Raw genomic sequence first — 14,906 nt, 5'->3', positions numbered from 1 at the left:
ACAGTAGTTGTTGTCTATGCTAGTCCTAATCTATAGGTTTGTCCATGCTAGTCCTAATTTATAGGTTCCTCCCCTGCTCTGTAGGGCTCAGTAGAATGGCGCATGTATTGGGCACCCTTTGCATGAAATCCATCAAAGTGTTGCGACCTTATTGAGTGGGCAGCCACATTCAGCGCCATCATTAATTAGGCCTCAACGGGTGCTTGGGCAGCCTAGCGTCTTGTGTCGTGTGAGGTGTAGTCGCTTCCTAGACAATAATGATCTAAAGAAATGATTACCAAGTTTAAGGACTTAGCTATTTTATGGAGAGAGAGAAAAGAAGCAACCTACATCTTTGCACCTAATGGAACAAAATTTGTATGCACTTTTTATTCTCTATTTGCCGCCAACACATGCAGTCGTTCTGAGGTGCGGATGCTTGGGCCTAAACTCGGAGCCTTTATTGCTAGGCCATTTCCTCAAGTAAACCACCATAGACCCATTGCAGACATACTGTTTCACGTCGTCTATGTCAATAAGACGACACGTCTCAAACATGTACCACGTTATTCCATGCTAATTTCTTCAGCACCTGCACAGTGAGTTTGGTGGTTATTCAACTAAACAGCTACTTAGGAGTGTCCATATGCTCAGGATTGTCTATAGAGGCCGAATTCTTGAACCTGTAGGGTCCGGTGGAATACATGGTCTACTTGGCAGTGTGTGCACAAGGCTTGTTGATGCAGTCCTTGACAATCGAGGCATATGTAGTTACAGGCTCTATGGTGTAGTGGACATGGCTGGGAAAACTGGTTGATGAGCTACGCTGCCATGCCCTCAGCATTTAGCATGCTACACAATATTTGTTCTACACTCCAGTGAGGAGGCTTGATTCAGGCCTTGTTTAGTTCCCAAAAAATTTCAAGATTTTCCGTCACATCGAATCTTGCGGCACATGTATGGAGTATTAAATTTAGACGAAAATAAAGACTAATTACACAGTTTGCCTGTAAATCGCGAGATGAATCTTTTGACCCTAATTAGTCTATGATTGGACAATATTTGCCACAAACAAACAAAAGTGCTATAGTACCTAAAATTCAAAAATTTTGCCAACTAAACAAGGCCTCATAGGATGCACGAGCTGTCTGCACTGCAGTCCCAATAATGGCTATTTAATGGACATAGATGGCATTGCTATAGTGGAGAAGCTAGGCTGCACCGTAAATATCAGTGGTGTGCTAGACAACCTATACCTACACACACACACACACACACACACACACACACACACACATATATATATATATATATATATATATATATATAATGTAGTTACTCTCATCTTCAATAAACTACATTGTGTACGTATTCATACTTGTTTATCGGTTTGAGTATGTTTATATACTCATATTAAGATACTCTAGATCTTACCACGCGAAAATTTTTCAAAAAAAATATATTTAAAATATATTACTAAAATGTCACTACTATATTATATACAATAAGTATAACCATATACTCTATGTATGCATACATACTTAACATACATATCACTCTAGATGGTCTAGTATGATCATATAATTTGTCTATATACATTTCGTCCGGTCATATACACCTTAGATCTAGAGATATATAGATGAGAGTAACTACACGCGCGTGTAAAAGAAACGTTATGTCCTATAGTATCCACTTGGTGTACTGGACAGCCTATGTTGTGGCGTGCTCCTAGATGTGGAGACATGAAGGTATTTATGACCCTACCAACCATGCTCATCCGATCAATCTGCTCTGTTCAATGTATCCACTTGCTTGAGGCTACATAAAAGGAAAGTGAGCAATGATGTAAATTCCTATGGTAAATTCTTACATGCAAAGTACACTATAGTTTTGGATGACGCTTGTATGCATGCTGCATGTAAAGTACATCACAATGTTGGACGGTGGATGCATGCATGCTCAAATGGACATATGGTACAACCTGTGTGATTGCAGTCATGCGTGCAACCAGGTGTAGCGTGTTTCTAGCAATATATTAGGATGTGGGGGGTCGTGCATGTAGTGTATGGAGTGTCTTATTGACGGATTGGTGGCGTACCTGAGGTGTGCAGTGTCTGACAGCACCTACTGTTACCTACATGTAGTTTACCTACTTGGTTCATGTCCACCGGCAACACTCAGCTGCGCATGCTTCTCTATTTATATGGAAGGTTCCATGTCTAGGACTGTGCCGACAATCTACAAGCAGGCATAGGTGACAAAACAACACTTGACAAAACAACACTTGTTGATCCACATGTCAGGCATTGGTCTAGTAGATACATTACGGAACATACATTGTCAAACCATTAATGTTGGTTCCAGTGACTTTATCTGCTTATGTCTTTTTTTCATAGCTTTGCATGTACCAGCGTAGATTTTTAGTTGTAACAAATATAACTATAGACATGAAGATGTAACTATATTTGCTTGCCTCTTAAATAGTTATGTAGCCCATGTATGCACTAGTATATGTTATATGTCTCAGACAATATGTTGTCATTCATCTAGCAAGACCATGGCTAAGGGTAAGAGCGTCATCATCAACATGGATAAGGATAAGGGCGTCATCTGGGAACCAGCACCGACACCAGTGCCGGCACTTCCATCAGATGGTTTCGGTGCACAGGTCTCAGTGCCACCACTTCGATGGTTTGGGTGCCCAGGTCTTAGTGCCCCTGCTTCCATCGGGTGGTTTGGGTGTGCATGTCCCTGTGCCACAGGTATTAATTTTTTTTATAATATAGACCTGTTTAAATTAGTTGGCTTTGAATCAAGCACCTATACCATATTTTAGCAACCTACCACTATTGCTGGCATGATGCTGCTATTTGTCCACCGTGATTTGTTGTGCTACCCGCTCGTGTGTATAGATGAGTTTAGGTGGTACCCAAATCCCTAGGTCCACCTATACACATAGGGGTGTTCTGACCCTTCGTGTTTGGTTAACTTTGTTGTAAGATCCGATTGTACTTGACATATCACGCAAAAGCATGCTAAGACAGATCCTTCCCAAGATAGGCGTGGTTATTTGCACCGAGGGAGCAGTTAAGGTGGGTAGCAAGAAAACAATGGCCTGGCTCAACATTAAGATTCGTTCCAAACCGAGCAACAAGGGCTTGCTAGAAGTTTAGACTTTCCAGAGCCTCCCATGCATGACCGAATATGAGGCCCAAGAAAGTGTCTCTGAGCAAGCAATCTGCTATTTTAAAGCGAGGATGAATATTTGCATTAATGATCTAACCTATCCTGCCTTTTAGAAAACATACCAGCGACTGAACCACTTGATGTCCTGGTCCCAGCTTGTTGAGACCAGGTATGATATGCTGCGCATATAGACGGACAACCTATTGAAGTCTCATAAAAATCTACTTGACCGCCTCGGCTCTATCAATTGAAGCTATGGTCATATCCTTTCATTAGCAATTCCTACATCCATTGGAGCAGAGCCATCTCCTGCACTAGCCCACACTACGTATAGCTTGTCGAATAGCTATTCAGCCTTGTGCTAGAGAACACCCCTACGTGCATTGCTTCTAGGAGTATCTAAAAGTATACATGCTCCTTGGTTTATGTGAGTCTCCAACAGCTCTTTTGTTTTCTTCCAAATGCTTGGCTAACTTATACCTTTGCACTCCCTGACAGGCACACAATCACCAGAACCTATAGGAAGTGTGGAGGTGCACGTGCAACTAGCTAGAAGCGCATTAGGACTTCTTCCATCCACCTACAGGCCTGGTCTCTAGTGTGTAATTTAGCAGTTGTAGTCGCCCATGATGTTCTAATGTGTATGTTATTAAGTATCTTTGTGTGTACTTTTATCTATGTGTACTCTCACATATGTACTGCCCGTGTCCTTGTTTGCCACCTTAGATAAATAAATGCGTTGGGTGTTTGTGATGGCGTGTATTCCATATTGAAACACCAGGAATGTTTTCAAGTCCAGATATAATATAGTAGCTGGTAATATGTTAGATACATTCATGCCTAGACAATGGCAGTTCATCATGGTTATAATCTAAGCAAATATTTAAAAGTACAGGGAAGCAAACCAAGTAACTTGACGTAAGATGAAACACACTCAGGAGTCAGGACACCCACACCTAGATCCTTTACCAGAGCATCACTAACCTTTTGTGCCGATGAGTGTTGTGGTGTAAGAGGTGGCAGGTAACAAACATGAGAACAGGAAAATACCCAGGAAACTATGCGCAGGCAGCAAGTAAAACAGCCTATAGAATTCTGAACTGCTACGTGTGTGCATTTGCTACCTGAGAGGAGAATCCAACACAAACACACCAGTAGGTTCAGGTTCGACCAGTAGCGAATTTAAGATTTTAGTTTATGGTATGCCACCTAAAAAATTTCATATAGAAAATCCATTTTACCAATTCGCTAATAATTGCAAAATTAACAACATAATTCCGTATCTATGCACAAAGTTACAATATAAGGCTTAAATTCATGGGTTGAATCACGGGAAACCCCACGGGGATTATTTCTCGCACGGTGATGCGAAGAAAATCTCCCCCATGATATTTGGCGGGAATAAGAATAGAGAAAGTTTCTTTCTCACAAGAACACGAATAAGGAAGCACTCCTGACGGAGAATTAATCCATACATATTGGCGTCAGCGTCCCATCTCCGTGGCTGCAGCCTGGCACGCATGGGCCACGTGCCCCGCGTGGCCTGAGGCTCGCTCGCTTGGGCTCTCACCTCGCAGGCTGAGCTCTCTCGGCTTTCAGGTATTCAGCAGGTAAGTGTTTTTTTTTCTTTTTTATATATAAATACATATGTATACTTGCTCACACGGTGGAATTGCAGCACTAGGTTCGACTTGGTGCCTGCAAAGCATCAAGATATGGACACCTCCATTTTTTACCTTTGTAATTCACTAACTGACCAGTTAGGTACCGGCACACCGGCCTATCTCTAGCCACACCTTTAAAAACACACCCTCTACCCCATTTATCTCCACTCAACACCACCACTCTACCTCGTTCAAGTTTCTTGGGCGCTCCAGGCGATAAGCTATGGCTGCACCAGCCACGCCGACCAGCACTGTGGCATCAGTAGAGGGGGGACATTCCTTTAAAGGAGGTGGTTGCCTTAACGAAATTGTCTCGGTTATTCCTTTAAAGGAGACGGTCAAATTAGGGCAACCGCCTCAGTTAATAGGTGTTAACTGAGGTAGTTTCTTTACGGCACTCATCTTAGTTAAGGCCACGATTAACCGTGACATTTGATTTAAGGCGGTTGGTCTAACCGCCGCGGTTAAAAATACTGTAGTAGTAACAGCGGCACCGCAGTGGCCGCCCAGACACACGGTACCAACAGTACCCGCTCGTCGTAGCCCACAGAAGGCCCTAGGATAGGCGGGCGTGTGAGAGTGGAGTTGGGGCAGGTGGGCTATGGAGATCTGCATCCCACACACTCGATTCAGGCTATGGATCGTCAAATTTTGACATGGCCTTGAAGCAGCCTTGGCCTATGATGCCGCCATGTTCTACTTCTATGGTGAGCGCCTCCCCAGATAGCACAGGTTCAAATTCCCTGGCATGCAGCGTCCTACCATGCCTGAACACCTTCGCATCCACCTCACCATACCCACCATCAGAGCGATCGCTGGAGACTACGGCCGAAGGTGTGCTGCCTTCCTTGCACCGCTCGTGTGTCATTTAGTACCAGGAGGACTGTCGGCACACCCTGAGTGATAGCCATCATAGGAACAGTGAGAAATATGTTTCTTAGCTGCTTGGGCAATGAGTGACTGTTTTGGGAAGGACCAGCCCTTGGGCTTGTAATTTCCTTTTTCATGATGAATGGTTCCTCATATGTTACACCCACTGCCCATTCTTGTGTTCAGGGTCTAGTGAGAATTACGTGTGTGTGTGTGTGGTGCTAGGCCCAATTGATCCGTTATTAGGGCCAATCAATCTATTTGCTTCCCTTGGACCCTAATTGGGGCCTTGACCCCGTCAGTGCCCACGTAAAGAAACATCTATTTGTTCAGAAATACGTGATCGTGTAGTTATTTCAGCATTAAATAACCAACGCTAACAATTTATTACAAAATTAATAATATGAATAGATACTAGCTCACTTAGACTTTAGAATACACTAGTGTTTGACATCTAGCTATTTACGTCCATGCATTTGCAAGACATTCAAGTGTGCATACATGATATAAATTTGTGCTTTGTAATGATCACTAGGAAAAAGAAACTAGGTATCCCAGCACGCACTCAAACTAATTTTTTTGATAAATACTGCTACAAAATATATAGGAAGTGCAGATTTCTAGATACCTGAGATAAGGCACTTGTTCAAAGCCACACATACCTATCACATTCGTACTTATGAAGTTATGATCCCCATCAAGCCACTCGATAGCAGTGAACTGATCCAAGCATTTTTCCAAGCTTCAGCATCACCTTGAATTTCAACAGTCAAAATCATCATATTATCATAGTGGTTTGGGACCATTCCACATGTGTGCATTGAACCTTCACACATCTTTCTAATTAGGCACTATACACTACATGCTGATGAATTGTAACATCTGCATAGCAGAATGCAGCTCAATTAAAGGTTGCTTGAAACACGGGTAAAAGAAAACCAAGTACATATTTAGAATGGTTGAGGTGGAAACGTAAGAAACCTGTGACTGCAGCCGCCCACGAAATATGTGCTGAATAATGGTTGTCTCTTGGGTGCTAAAATCTACAGCCTTCTCATCTCCATATTCATTTAGGCAAGCAGATTGCATTTTATCAATTGCAGGCCTGCAAAAATATAAATAACAATACATTGAATTGAAGACAATCCAACAGGGAGCCATCCATGTAAACTAAGTAAAGAATACTAATAATTCACCTCATGAATTCATAAGCATCCTCTTGCCGATCAAAGCCAAGATTGCCACCAATACTTGGCAGATGAGAAAGAATGTTTGTAGGAGAAATGGGTGCAAACTTCCACTAGCTCTATGAATATGACATTGCAGCTCACATAAAAACACCAATCTTCATGTCTCATAGAACCTGAAGCGTAGGAATGAACAATATGAAGCAAATAATGAGATGTCATCAGTGCATACATACTATAGACAATCACATACATTTCCTGCTATGGTCCACAAGTGGTCTCGTGCATGAGAGACATTGTAAAGCCACGTTAACAAAGCATCTGCACAGGAAAAAAGGGAGGATCTACCATGTGCATTTAAGAGGCTTGTGGGAAGCAAACAAATGATAATATAAAGCATTATTATGTTGTACCTATTGCCACAGTTCATAATAAGCCCACAAGGTACAAAATCAAAGTCCTTCCAGTTGTACAACTTCAAAAATTCATCATAAGGAAAGAGAACATGACCATGACCCTATGCATGGGAGACAAACAAAGATGGTTGCAGATACATGAAAAGTTAAAACACATACAGATTTTGCTTATCTTTTTACAGGCAGCCACCAATGAGGTACGACCCAAACCTGATAATTTCTTACTGTTGGCCTCACCTCCACTGGATACCTTGTCAGCAGGATCCAATGATTTCATTTGTTTGCACTCGATTTTGTGATCACTTTTCCAATGATTTGTTTGGCATTCTTGGGAACTGAAACAAAGAGTAAATGATGACATTAGTGTCTGAGTGCAATATAACAGCATTGTGACAAAAGAAGGAAGAAAAAACCGACTGGGTTCTTTGACAATGTCTTTGATTGGAAAAAAACAGCAACAAATGGACTCCAAGCATAAACTTTAGAGGTTTATAATAATGACACTGAAAGGTGCAAATTCTTGTGACAATAAACACAACCAACATTACATCGGAGTCCACAGATTAATGCGCAGCATAGTAAGGCAACAAGAATATTTGTCTCAATATAATCCATTTGACAGCTCATGAATCCATTCAATCAAATTCAAGAATAAACAACACACAACAATATCCTGCTTATCTATCATCTTTACAGGTTCCATGTGGCCAACAGACCAACAGGACAAAATAGCCCGCACCATATGGTTTCAATCAAGCTAACCATATTACCTTTTAGAAAATGGATTTTATATTATTTGGTGTGTAAAAGTACACATTATCATTAAATCAACATTTGTATAGGATCTGAAAAGGTAGCTTTTGCCTCCACCTTGATAGATTGAAACACCCAGAAAACAACAGAAGAGCAGGGATACACTTCACAAGGCGGATACTAGGTAGGAGACAGAGACGCACGCACCAGTGGGCTGGTGATGCAGCGTGCCGTGGGTGGCGTTACTGAGGTGTGACGCTAAGAGGATGCCACTGGCGTGCAGGAAAAGGAGCCTCGGTGAGTGGAGACCGGTTGTGCACTTGGTTTTAGTTTACATATGCTCTGTTGTACATTTTGTGGACTACATAGGTGTGAAGTAAGTGTAGCTAGCTCGGGCACACTCATGCAACCCATGCCCCCTCCCCCAAAGTACACAGCAAACCATCACCACTATGTTGTCACCTCAGTGTCGCGCATGGCACTAAAGGTGCAACCATGGACCACATGTCGTCCTATCACCTCCTTGCCAACAAGGCAATAAAAGGCGTGCCCATGAAACATCGAGCACGCCTCGATGTGCTACCTAGTTCATTTATCATGCCTTTTAGTGTTCTGAGCGATAAGGATGTTACTACACAACGATCTACAACAGCTGACCTTATCTCCCCGCAAGAAATGAATAGCCCCTTAAATGCCCAGCCCAAGGCCCGCGCATGCCCGTTGTTGAAAGAGAGGAGCATGTCCCTTGGGTGCCTAACAACCATAACCACAACCACAGATACAATAGCTCCTCACATTAGATAAACTCTTTGGGTTACAAGATAGAGTGCCATCTAGGCAGCTATAAAAATGTGGTGGAAACACATGGATTCCTCAAACTTGGAAGAGTGACCTAATTAAGCTGCCTTGTTCGAGCCTACCCATGCCTGTGCCTAAAGAACCATGGCCCTTAGGTATCTAACAAACACTACCACAGATACCACCTCACCACTTCCTATCCCACTCTATGATGCTAAATATGGTACAATATACGAGTATATCCTTAGATTTACATAGTGTTGTCCACTACATGCTTCACGGTTGAGTATAGCGCATACACATGTAACAACGTAATAGTAGGCCAATAAATGGTGTATGTACATCTACAAGACCGCCATCACTATGTTGTCACCTCAGTGTCACGCATGCCACTAAAGGTGCGACCATGGACCACATGTCATCCTATCACCTCCTAGCCAACCAGGCAACAAAAGGCGTGCCCATGAAACACGCACTACTAGAATCAACAGGTTTCCCTAGGGTATATTTCTTTTCCTACCGTATTTTATCACCCTAGGGAAAGATATATTTCCCTAGGATTAGTTGGCAAAACCCTAGGGAAATTCCTTTTTCCCTAGGAAATCCATGTTTTCGTCGAGACAGATCAAAGAAATGAGCTAAGTTAGCGTCAGATGTCTTGTTTCCTTAGGAGTTTCCCTAGGAAATAGATAGAATTCCTAGGGACACACTGAACCCAAACCCTACATCTGAAAAATTCCCCATAACTTTTCCTTCGCGCCGCCCAAACCTCTTGTCTTGCCCCATTTCTTGCGACCTCCGACCTAGAGCCACGCCGCCTGCACCTACCGGACGAGGCCGCCGCAATCCCTCCGTCCATGTGCCACGCTGCCGCTCCCTCCGCACGGCCCTGCATCTCCCTCCCTCCGCACGCCGCTGCAGCTCTCTCTGTTCGTGCGCCGCCGCAGCTCTCTCTGTCCGGGCGCCACGCTGCAGCAGCTTTCTCCGTTCGCACGCTGCTGCAGCTATCTCCGACTTGGCGCCACGCGGGTCTCCCTCCACCCACGCTGCAAGGATCTGCCTTTGGTGTGCTGCATGAATTTCCCACCCCATGCGATTCACCTTTGGGACCTTAGATCTCAGTAAGGTAAATTTTTGAAGTCTAGTCTCAATTGAATATGCATCAATTGAACTCTGCAGCTACAAAGTTTAACTATAGGTATGGTGTAGACTACTATTTTTGGGTTTGATAAGAGTTTTATATATTGAACAGGGGTTTGTTGTTTCTACAATAACTAGACATGTTAGTTGGATGTACAGGGCTAGAGTGACAATGGTTGTCATTCCCAAGAGTGGGTGCTAAACACAAATGCTTTCATAGATCATGCTTTCAATGTTGTGTCTAATTCTGAAAAATGCCTAGTTAGTCTATGAAAATATACAAAATGTATGGTTTTGCTGTAGGCTTTTTTATCTGAATTTGTACTTGCTTTATCTGCACTTTTGTGGCTAGTTAGGTCAGATCTGAGTGGTAGAAGCATTATGCTTTACTCTTGTGTTATTATATGGTAGTGTCTTGCTGTTATGTGAGTAATCTTAAAGCAATTCTCTTTTCTAACTTAGACTTGCTTAATCTTCACAGACTGGTACTTTTGGCTCATGTGTTGGAGCAGAAACTCCGGATGAAACATATTGTAGAGGAAGAACAATTTCCGTTCTTTTGATATTGTCAAACCATGAGTTATAATTGATCAGCCTGTTCGCCTGTTGTTGAACAACTGCTTTTGAATTTGAATTTGTCGATTTGTGATAATATTATAACTCTAAATGTATGGATTTGTGGTTATCGATTGGATGAAATGAGTGCTTAGTTATGTGGTTCATGTATGAATTTGAATTTGAAATATTTGTATATTTGAATTCGAATGTAAATCTGTATTTAAATTCAAATATAAATCTATGTAAAAGATTTGATTGAATTGTTATTGTCCATGACATATTATTTCCCTAGAATTCTAATTCCTAGGGAAAGATTCCTAAGGAAACTGCCATCTTTCCATGTCACAAATGATCTGTGAGGAAGTTTTCCTAGGGATGCAACCCCTAGGGAAAGAATGTTTCCCTGCGGTTTTGGTGGAAACCGTAGGGGAACCTTATCTTTCCCGTCAAATTTCTCCCTAGGGGTCTTTCCCTATGAAATACCCTAGGGAAATTGTTTCCCTACGGTTTTACAGCCTTTCCCTAGGATTATTAACCATCGGGAAACTTGTTGATTGTAGTAGTGATGGAGCACGCCTGGATGTGGTGCATAGCTCATGGTTGTGCCTTTAGTGTTTCGAGCGACAATGGTGTCACCATACAACAATGGTGCTCCCTCATAAGAGGGGTGTATAGTAGCTGGCCTTACCTCCCCTGCATGGAAAGGCAAAAAATGAATAGTCCCTTAAATGTGCAGCCAAAGCCTCGTGCAAGCCCGTGGCTAAAGGAGAGGAGCCTGCCCCTTAGGTGCCTAACGTCCATAGCCATAGATGCAATAGCCCCTCACATTAAATAAGGTCCTTGAGTTACAAGAAAGAGTGTCATATAGGCAGGTCAGCTATAAAATGCGGTGGAAACACATGGATTTCTCTGAGCTCGAAAGAGTGACCTAATTGAGCTGATTTTACATCGAGCCCAACCATGCCGGTGACCAAAGGAGCCTGGCCCTTAGATGCCTAACAACCACTACCACAGATATCACCTCACCACTACCCATCCCACACCATGACGCCACCCACATCAATGCAATAGCCCCCCTCCCATTAGATAAGGTCCTTAGGTTACAGGACAGAGTGCCATCCGAGCAGCTATAAAATGGGGTGGCGAGGCATGTATTCCTCAAGGTCTAAAGCATGAACTAATTGAGCTACATTTGCATCGACCTTCCTTGCTCTTCCACCTTTGTTTGCACCCATAAAGAAGTCCACTTGCTACTATATATGTTCAACAGGTCGTGTCGTGTTGTAGGTCGTCGGGCCACTATGGGTCGTCATGCTTGGGCCGGTTTTCATGTCGTGTCGGCCCGTTAAGCACGACATTTTTCCTATGCCATGCCAGCCCACGGCCAGTCAAGGCAAAAACAGCTCACCAAGTGCTGAAACACTTCATTATTTTCACCAATTGTTCATCATTTTTACCAGTATACAATTAACATCACATATATACAAATCACAACTACACAATAGTTTATTTTTACCGAGCATTGGAATGGCCTGCTGTACGTGCTGGATTTCCATTGTTACCAGACGACTCGATCAAACCAATCAAACTGCGTTGAGTAACAAGTACCAGTACATACGTACAAGAGTATAAGTAAGGGGCTTTCACCCCTCCTGTTCCCTCAAAAAAAAAGACATGAGGCTAGTAAAGTTTGTAAAGCAGTCACCCAAAACATACATTTCACTATGGCTTCTACATCTGCCTCTCCTCATCCCTTCACTTTCACCGTAAGCCCAATCTCATTCACATCAGAAACCCATGAGGACGCACTGGACGACTTCGACTACGAATCCTGAATCCAACAATCCAAGATCACCAACTGCTACTCTAATAAGCAGCTGTGGATGTGGATGGACGATGCAGAGGCAGAGGTGATCAACAGGTACCACCAGGAGATGATGCTTCGAGTGGCAGACAATCTGCCCGAGGCAGCAAAGGTATTCCAGGGTTGAATTAAGCTGCACTCTCTCACCTTCTATTCTTGTCTAACTAACCATCTGGTCATTCCATCAGAAACAATGCATGCATAATAACACCACCGGGGAAATGCCTTACCTGCAGAAGTAAAAAAAAAAGGGAAACCCATATTTTTCATCTTTATAAGCATAAGCAGCTGATATAAAGATTTGCAGGAAACCAATGAGCTGCTATCCATTCTTCAGTTCAAGAAAGTACAAGGCGAAACAATGAGCTGCAATCCACTCTTCAATTCATGCAAGTGCAGGACGAAACACAAATTTGCATGAAATCAATGGGCTGCAATCTACTCTTCAATTCGAGGTAAAACTAGCAGCCAGTGTAGGAAACTTGAGGCTGGGGATCAATCAATAGGGAGGGGTGCTTGTACATGACCTTCATTTGTACAATAGTTCAATGTTATATTCGGTTCATAGTTGTGTCGGTTACGTACCTTAGGGATCTGAGAGCATGAACTCTCAGTATATATAGGTCTAGAGAGCCTCATGGGCCAGACCGTATGGGCCTACAGGCCTATAATATAAGTCTTCATAGTTAACACCCCCCTTCAAATTCAAGGTGGAAGCAGAGGATTGGAAGCATTGAGTTTGATCAAGTGAAGCCGATACTGCTCTCGAGTTTGTGCTTTAGTAAAAAAAGTCAGCCAATTGCAACTCAGAGGGCACATACTGGACAGAGATAGTCTTCTGTTGACAATGAGACCGAGTAAAGAAGGCATCCACACCAATATGCTTTGTAAGTTCATGCTTCACAGGATCATTGGCAATTTGTATGGCTCTGGTATTATCACAGAGAAGAGGTGTGGCAACATCACAAGGAACACCAAAATCAGCCAACAACCATCGAAGCCAGACAATCTCTGTCGTAGTAGTAGCAAGAGCTCGAAGTTCAGCCTCTGTACTAGAGCGAGATACAACAGCTTGTTTCTTGGACTTCCATGCAATAGGAGAAGAGCCAAGAAGAATGCAGTACCCTGTGATGGAGCGTCGATCATTGGGGTCACTCGCCCAAGTGGAGTCTGAATAAGCATGAAGCTGAAGTGGACTGTCATGTGCATAGAACAAACTCTGACATGATGTCCCCCGTAAATATCGCAGGACACAAAGTAGATGTCCAAAATGAACAGAAGTCGGGGCACAAACAAACTGACTCAAAATATGAACTGCATGAGCATCATGCAATGTCAGGCCTGGTGACAGTGAGATAAACAAGACTGCCCACTATATGTCGATATCGAGAAGGATCCTGAAGAGGTACCCCATCAGTGAGACGAATCTGTAAGTGAAGGTCCATAGGTGTAGCAGCAGTTCTGTCTTAGTGATGCCTGAACGAGCAATAAGGTCCTGAATGTATTTAGACTGAGAAAGTTGATATCCCTTGGTGGATCGCTTGACCTCAATGCCTAAGAAATAACTGAGAGGACCCAAATCCGACATCTGAAATTCAGCACTAAGCTGCTGCTTCACATAAGAAATGTGATCCTCACTATCACCTGTAATCAGCATATCATCAACATATAGAAGTAGCAAAGTTCGACCACGTGGGGACAAATAAACAAATAAGGCCAGATCATGATCACTAGGTGAAAAACCAGCAGCCCGTATGGCAGAAACAAAACGCTCATGCCAAGCACGAGGGGCCTGTTTCAGGCCATATAAAGCACGACGAAGATGGCAAACATATCCTGGAGCAACAACTCCTGGAGGTGGTTGCATGATCATCAGTCAAATGAAAATAAAGACCGTGACCCCTTAATGCAGTTTCAACAGTAAAAGCCCACTCTAAATAGTTCTGACCATCCAGTGTGATATTGAAAACAATAGCAGAATGATGAGACTGAGACTTAGACATGATGGAATCTGAGCACTAGCAGTTGAAGACGAAGAAGTGGGAGGGATATCACCGCAAACTGAGCAGAACTCTGTTCCTGAGAAGACAGGAGAGTTCCACGAAGACTGAAGAAGTCGCCCGGCGATCCGATCCGCACGTGCAGTGGAGTGTCGCGCGTGGAAGACCACGCGTCGCGTCCGGGTTCCACGCGTGAAGACCGCGACCGCGTGAAGGAGACGGGCCGCGCGCGACGGGTCGGGTCCGCACTGGAAGGCACGACTCGTGCGACGGCGGACGTCCACACGCGCGCGTGAAGCGCCCCGCGATCCGCGCGGACGGACCGGGTCCTCGCGTGAAGCCCCCTGCGATCCGTGCGACCGGGTCCGCGCGTGATTCGCGCGCACGGCCAACGAAGGCGCAGACGGCGGACGACGAACGACGAAGGCGACGGCGGATGGCGAACGACGAAGGCGTGATGACAGGCCGCACAAAGCAGAGGCGTGACAACG

The sequence above is a fragment of the Sorghum bicolor genome, chromosome 9 (genome assembly GCF_000003195.3).
Source record: "Sorghum bicolor cultivar BTx623 chromosome 9, Sorghum_bicolor_NCBIv3, whole genome shotgun sequence".
Taxonomy (NCBI): Eukaryota; Viridiplantae; Streptophyta; class Magnoliopsida; order Poales; family Poaceae; genus Sorghum; species Sorghum bicolor.
Note: the sequence above shows the minus strand (reverse complement) of the source record.